This window comes from Brachycentrus maculatus, unplaced genomic scaffold, assembly GCF_059751285.1.
Source record: "Brachycentrus maculatus isolate JH-2025_06_01 unplaced genomic scaffold, ASM5975128v1 h1tg000131l, whole genome shotgun sequence".
NCBI classification, from domain to species: Eukaryota; Metazoa; Arthropoda; class Insecta; order Trichoptera; family Brachycentridae; genus Brachycentrus; species Brachycentrus maculatus.
The window spans coordinates 239,965-246,473 of record NW_028280884.1 but is presented as its reverse complement, the minus strand read 5'-3'; the positions used below and the strand labels follow the sequence as shown (position 1 = coordinate 246,473).

General features: G+C 39.2%; 1 pseudogene; it reads right to left on the bottom strand.

Moving 5' to 3' along the window:
* Window positions 1-5,406: 5,406 nt before the first annotated feature.
* On the bottom strand, window positions 5,407-6,033 carry LOC148309304 (uncharacterized; annotated as a pseudogene).
* Window positions 6,034-6,509: the final 476 nt, after the last annotated feature.

Genomic DNA, 6,509 nt, shown 5'->3' with positions numbered 1-6,509 from the left:
CCGGGTTCGATTCCCAAGGGGGGTAAAATAAATATAAGTGATTTTTTCACTGTAATATTTATTCAAAATTACCATGGACTGGTACCTGAAGCGGAGGGCTGATCACCTTTCCTTCATGTGTAAACGATCAAGATAACACTGCGTTTATATGACACAATGCCCTATGCACCATTGGGGTGCAGATAAGGGTTTTATTATTATTATTATTTTATTCAGGCTAAAAGCTTGGATAACAGGGATTATTCAAACAGGGATTTTGGAGTTAACGTTTTTTGCCAGTATACCCATGATATATACCTTGGAATTTTGGAAAGAGGGTAGAAATAAATAATTAATTATATGTGCGAGAAATGTTGTGTTATTCATTTAATTTATTAAAGAAGTAAATAATAATTACAAGATTTACAGGGGGGATGGGATTTCAAAGTCAACTTATCTTGGGCTAGCTTAAAACTAAACATATGTCAGACCTCATAGCAATATTGGTGGTAAAGACTGTGATGGAAGTTCACGCGACGGGCTGCTACCATCTCTCTCTCTCTCTCTCAATTGCTGTCTACTAGGCTACTTTTCCACTCGGATGCTTGCTTTTCCAATCCGCTCCACTCAAATGCTTAATTTCTCCATTCTTTCTCCATCATATCTCTTGCTTCTCCATACTTTCTCTCTCATATCGCTTCCTTCTCCATACTTTTTCTCTCATATCTCTTGCTTCTCCATACTTTCTCTCATATCTCTTGCTTCTCCATACTTCCTCATATCTTTTGCTTCTCCATACTTTCTCGCTCATAACTCTTGCTTCTCCATACTTTCTCTCTCATATCTCTTGCTTCTCCATACTTTTATCTCAAATCTCTTGCTTCTCCATACTTTCGTCAGTCCCCTTTTCTGCTGCTGTGATCTTCACTCTTCTTCTTCGTGTGCCTTGTTAGGTCCCCCCAACGTTGGTGGTCACTATAGCAAAGGCTCTCTGCTCCTGCGCCGTCCGGAACAACTTCTCCACTTCTCTCATCCCGGTCCAGTCGCGAATGTTGCGACGCCACGATGTTTGCTTACTGCCAGCTCCTCACTTTAATTTTTTCCCATTATTATAATTTTCAGAATGTAATATAATACCTTCTAATACCTCAGAATGTAATATAATCTTCACTTTTGCCTTCTTTTAATACTCCATCTTTCAACTGTAACTGTAGACTGCGGGATTGCAAAATCCGACCAAACGCAAGGCCCGAGTATATGGGCCGATATTTGCAAGGCCCGAGTTGACTTGAATAGAGACAAATGAATAATGGACTCTCAATATGAATGATTAATATCCTTCCTGTATTCAGGTATGGCAATTTGCTCCTTGAAGATCTGCTCTCAACTAGCCGTGTGCCCCAATTATTGGCTGGCGAGGGTAGGTACTTATTTATTGTAACTGCAGACAGTTGATAGAATTCCATTTTAAATTTTTGGGTAATATATCCACAATTAAACAAGGTTATTGGATTGAATTCTACTTTTATTTGTATATATACAATATAATGAAAATATGTGACACGTTTTGTCTTAATAAGACAATTTTCACAACACTCCTTTCAAGAACGTTATAAATCAAAAAACTTGATTTTTCAGGAGAACGTTTTTAAAGTTTTAAAATATAATACAATTCATTCAAAATAAATATCAAGCCACTTATTGAACTTTCTACTTTGCAGCATATCTTTTTAGGTAAAACCTTAAGGTTTTTTCTCTATTTAAACAATATTTGGTATATTTCAAAAAATAATTAAACAAAACCTTTTCTTCAAAATGCAAAAACAACACTTTCTGCCCTGTAGCGGGTAAATATTAAGTTAAAAATATGCCTCTTTTTCTGGGATATAGTACATTTTATAGGTATTCCGAAAACATACACAACTGAAAATTGTCTATTTTTGATTTATGACGTTCTTGAAAGGAGTGAGCGATATATCTTAGTCATACAGGAGAAAGTGACCAAGTGCAGTTTTTACAAAAACGTGATTATTGACTATTTGACATCTTACTAGCTTAATGTTGCCCTGAAAAAAATCCCAGAGAAATTTAATACTAAAATAAAATGCGATCCCTCGGACGAATGTGTGGCAAAAAGATGTTTGATAGATGTTTGAATGATGAAATAAGGAAAGAATGCAAGGCTGAGATAAGTATTATCGATAAAATTAAGAAAGGTGTGTTGAGATGGTTTGGACATGTGGAACGTATGAGTGAGGAAAGAACGGTTAAACAAATTTATGAGGCGAATGTAGTTGGAAAAAGAAGCAGAGGAAGACCGAGGAAAACCTGGCATAATCAGGTATGTCAAATACTTGAAAGCGGCCGGGTCAGGAGTCGTAATAATCGTCTAATATGTATGAGGAGATGCATGAATGTAGAAGAGGCGAAGAATGTTTGCAAAGACAGAATGGTGTGGCGTTCGATTCTCTCTGCCTACCCCTGCGGAGAAGCGGCGTGATGGTTAGTTAGTTTAGTTAGTTAAGTATAATATATTAACTTGTTAAAAATGACTAACTGCATTGATGTTTATTTTCTTGCCAAGCAAAAGTGACCAAGTGACAGTTGGACATTACTGCTTGTTGTAACAATTTTCAACGCTATGAAGTTAGTTAAAGTTCTGTATGAAACATTTGGCATTTAAATGTTTCCCTCTAAACAAAGTGACTAAATTCGAAGTAAAATGGCCAGCAGAGGTAAATTATTGATGGAAATGTGTAAAAATCAAGAAAGAGTGATCCATATAATGTACATGAATTAAGATTTGATGATATGTTCTATTATGATCTCAAATCTTCTTCTAACCCTTATCTGCACCTAATGGTGCATAGGGGACTGCATCATATTGATGCGGTGTTATCTTGATTGAAGGCAAGGTTATCACTCCTGCGCTTCAGGGACCAGTCCAGGGTAATATGAAATAAATATTTTAGTGTAAAATCACTAATATTAATTTTCAACCCCCCTGGGAATCGAACCTGGGACCTCCAACACGGTAGCTAAACACGCTTACCATAACACCAAGGAGGCATACACAGATCTCAAATCACTTGCCAAAAACTTGACGAAGATGAAAATGAAGACAGTGAAATTGTTTCATGGCTGCAAATTAAATGCTTGCGATATGAGCACACTAGACCAGGAAAAAATATGTATTAGTATTCGTATAACGAAGATTTTAAAATCCTGTCAGTATTGGGGCGAGGATTTCCAGTAATTTTTCCTCCATTAAATTATTTATACAAAGAACTACGTATAACTAAGAAAAAGAAGAAAGATACTGGTGCAATTCCACGGGAATAGTATGGGTGGCACAGATCACTTTCTGTCAATAATAAAGAAAACCGAGCACCAGAACCAAACTTAGCTTCTGAATCTGAGCCAGAATAATACTTCTTTACTTTTTGTATATTTAAGAAAAATAATGTTATGTTATGGAAAAAAATATGTTATGTTACCAGCTAGTTTATATTCCAAAAAAAAGTTTCTTTATATAAATGAATAAAATTTTGTATCTGTAACTAACGTTTCCAATGTCATCCTAAGAATCAAAAGTGACTATCTGCATTTTTTCCTAGATAAATGCGTGGAAAAAGTGACCAAGTGCTTTAAGTAATTTTAAAAACTTTTGGATGAAAATTTTCTAAAATATTATTTCCTCATTTCAATATTCAACATCTCTCTTTTTACACAAAAATAATCACAATCGTGAATACATTATTTTTTTGTTTTTAATTGATGACAAAAGTGTAAAAACGGTTAAATGGCCCTCCTGAACATTTTATGCTTTGTCAGTTGGTCACTTTTTCCTGTACGACTACGATATACACAATAGTGTTAGTACCTACTTAAATATGGGGTACATAATAACGTAGTTGTAAAAAATACAAAATTTAAGATAACTAGATAATACTGTTTTTTTTTTTTTAATATTAAGTAAAGGTGAAATTACTATGTATATTTCATTGTCCGTTTCTAAGCATTTTATCAGGGTTATTGCTATTTTTTATAATTTCTAATTGTTCTAATAAATTAAGTCTGGATCCTTTATTTTCCATGTGCAGTGGTTTGGGTTTAACCCTTTCCACTCGCCATTGAAAAACCACTAAGCCATTTAAAATATGTGAAAGTTTTGGTCGATCAACTAGTGGGTGAATATAAAGAGCCTCGAAGTAGGCCATCTACTTCAGCTGCTTCAGAGACCGGCTCAACGGAAAAATACATATTTTATGAAACGGACCTAAGCGGGACTGTGTGGTCTACTCAAAAAGGGCAGTAAAAGGTGGGAGACGGGAGACGGGAGACCAGCAACTATTGCGACACATGTCCTGGAAACCCGAGGATGCATTTGAGCGATTGTTTCGAAAAATATCATACTTTGAGAAATTACAAAAACTAAAATTTGCCTTTTTTTCTTACATAATTTATAATTTTCTGTTGGAAATACACATTTGTAAACAAAAATGCAATAAATTTTTTCCTACCTTTCCAAAATATATATTTTTTTAATTTTCTACAAAAACCTAAGTTTTTTCTCATATTTTTGCTTAAAAAATCTCGAGTCGCGTGAAACCCATTTACAATTTTTTTACGAGTTCAAAGGGTTAATATTGATTCATAAATTATGTGTATTTATGAGGTGTTTTGTGAAATGTGATTTTCTGGTTTTTGTTTGGTAAATACACTTTTGCGTTCTGCAAATCTGATACTGAAGGATCTACCCGATATAGAAGTAATCGTATTCCTCACATATGGTATAAGTTTTTAAGTACCACTTTTATCCACAATATTTCTATTTTCCTCGGAATGTATCACTTTTTTTCCTTATATTGTTGTTTGTTTTAAATTTAAAGGCAACATTTATGTTATTACATCTGAAAACTTAACCATTTTTTTCTGAAACGCTTCATAAATATTCTATGCAGCCATAATTCTATTCTAAATTAAGATACTTTGGGGTAGATTAATGCAAAAAAAATAATATGTACTTTTTTTTTTAAATTTTATCTATAATTTCATGGCTAAGCTATTATTTTTTTAGTTTTAATAATATTAAGTTCTTGATTGTATGACTTTAAATTGAGTGGGTAGGTTATTATTAACCTTTTTTTTGCGGAGGGGGAGAAAATCTTCATAGACACCTGGCAGCCCGTACTGCCAGGTAGTGCCAGATTTTTACTGGCTAAAAACTCCCCCCTCTCGCAGTGGCGTAACCCAGCGGATCTCAATGATGAATATACTTCGCTGGGTCGCCGGTCTGTGAGGTATTCTTCCTCGCCTCTTTCGACTTGGGCACTACGGTCTGCCCGGCCCGGTCACTGACAGGCGTCCCTAAAGCTACCTACTACCGACCACCGACCTAATCACACCTACGCAACGGAGGACCACCTAGTGCGCCTCGCCTGTGTCACCGGGCTGCGGGAGTCCGCCTGTGCCCGCATCGGCGCGGCGAGGGTGGAGGCGCCTTTCCCGCTCGGCCTCCTTTTTCGAGAGCATAATCGCCCTCGCGAACTTCTCCCAGCTGGACCAGGAGGGCGCGTTTTGGAGCATGGAGGGGACCATCTCTATCAGTGAGACTCGGGCCCCACCGAGAGACTCTTCCAGCTCCCTCCTGAGCGGGTCCCAGGAGGGGCACTCAAATATAGTGTGCCCCACCGAGTCCTCGCCAGAGTCGCAGTGGTGGCACGCAGCTGATTCCTCCTTGCCTATCCTATTCAGATAGGCTCCAAAACAGCCGTGCCCCGTCAGCTGGGTCTGGTGGTAGCTCAGGCAACCGTGCTTCCTCCCCACCCACACACTGAGGTCGCCTATCAGCCTCCGCGTCTACCTTCCCTTCACCGCTCCTGCCAGCGAGTCATCGTGGCGACCCGCACGGTCGCCTTCTCCATGCCCGCATACGTGGCCTGCCTTCAGGTCCACGGGAATTATTCCCGCCACGTTGAGTGCAGCATCTTCAGACACTGTTCGGTATCCCATGGGTACCCTCAGTGCCATCCGACGCTGCACTCCAGCCATCATGAGCCGTGTTCTCTCCACTCTCATTGAGTCGGTTTATATGGGCGCGGCATAAAGGAGAGTGGAGTGAACTACCTCGCTGAGGAGCCTTCGTCTTATAGACTTAGGCCCGCCAATGTTGGGCATTAGCCTGGCGAGCTGCTCCCCAACGATGGCGGCTCTTGATGCTGCCTGTCTCACGTGTTCCGTGAAGCGGAGCTTGCCATCAAGGTGGACGCCTAGGTATTTGAGTGTCCTTTTATAGGACACGTCAAAATCTCCTATGCGTAGCCTTGGCGGTGTCATCGTTCGTTTCCGAGTGAAAAACACCGCCTCGGTCTTCTCGCAGGCAAGCTCCAGGCCCGCGTGGCCCATCCACCGGCTCACTCTCCGCAGTGCCTCGTTGCCTGCGGTATCGATTGTGGTCGCGGTTTTTGCCGTTATCAACACCACGACGTCATCAGCGAAGGCCTCTAGCTTGGCCTCCTCGGGAAGGT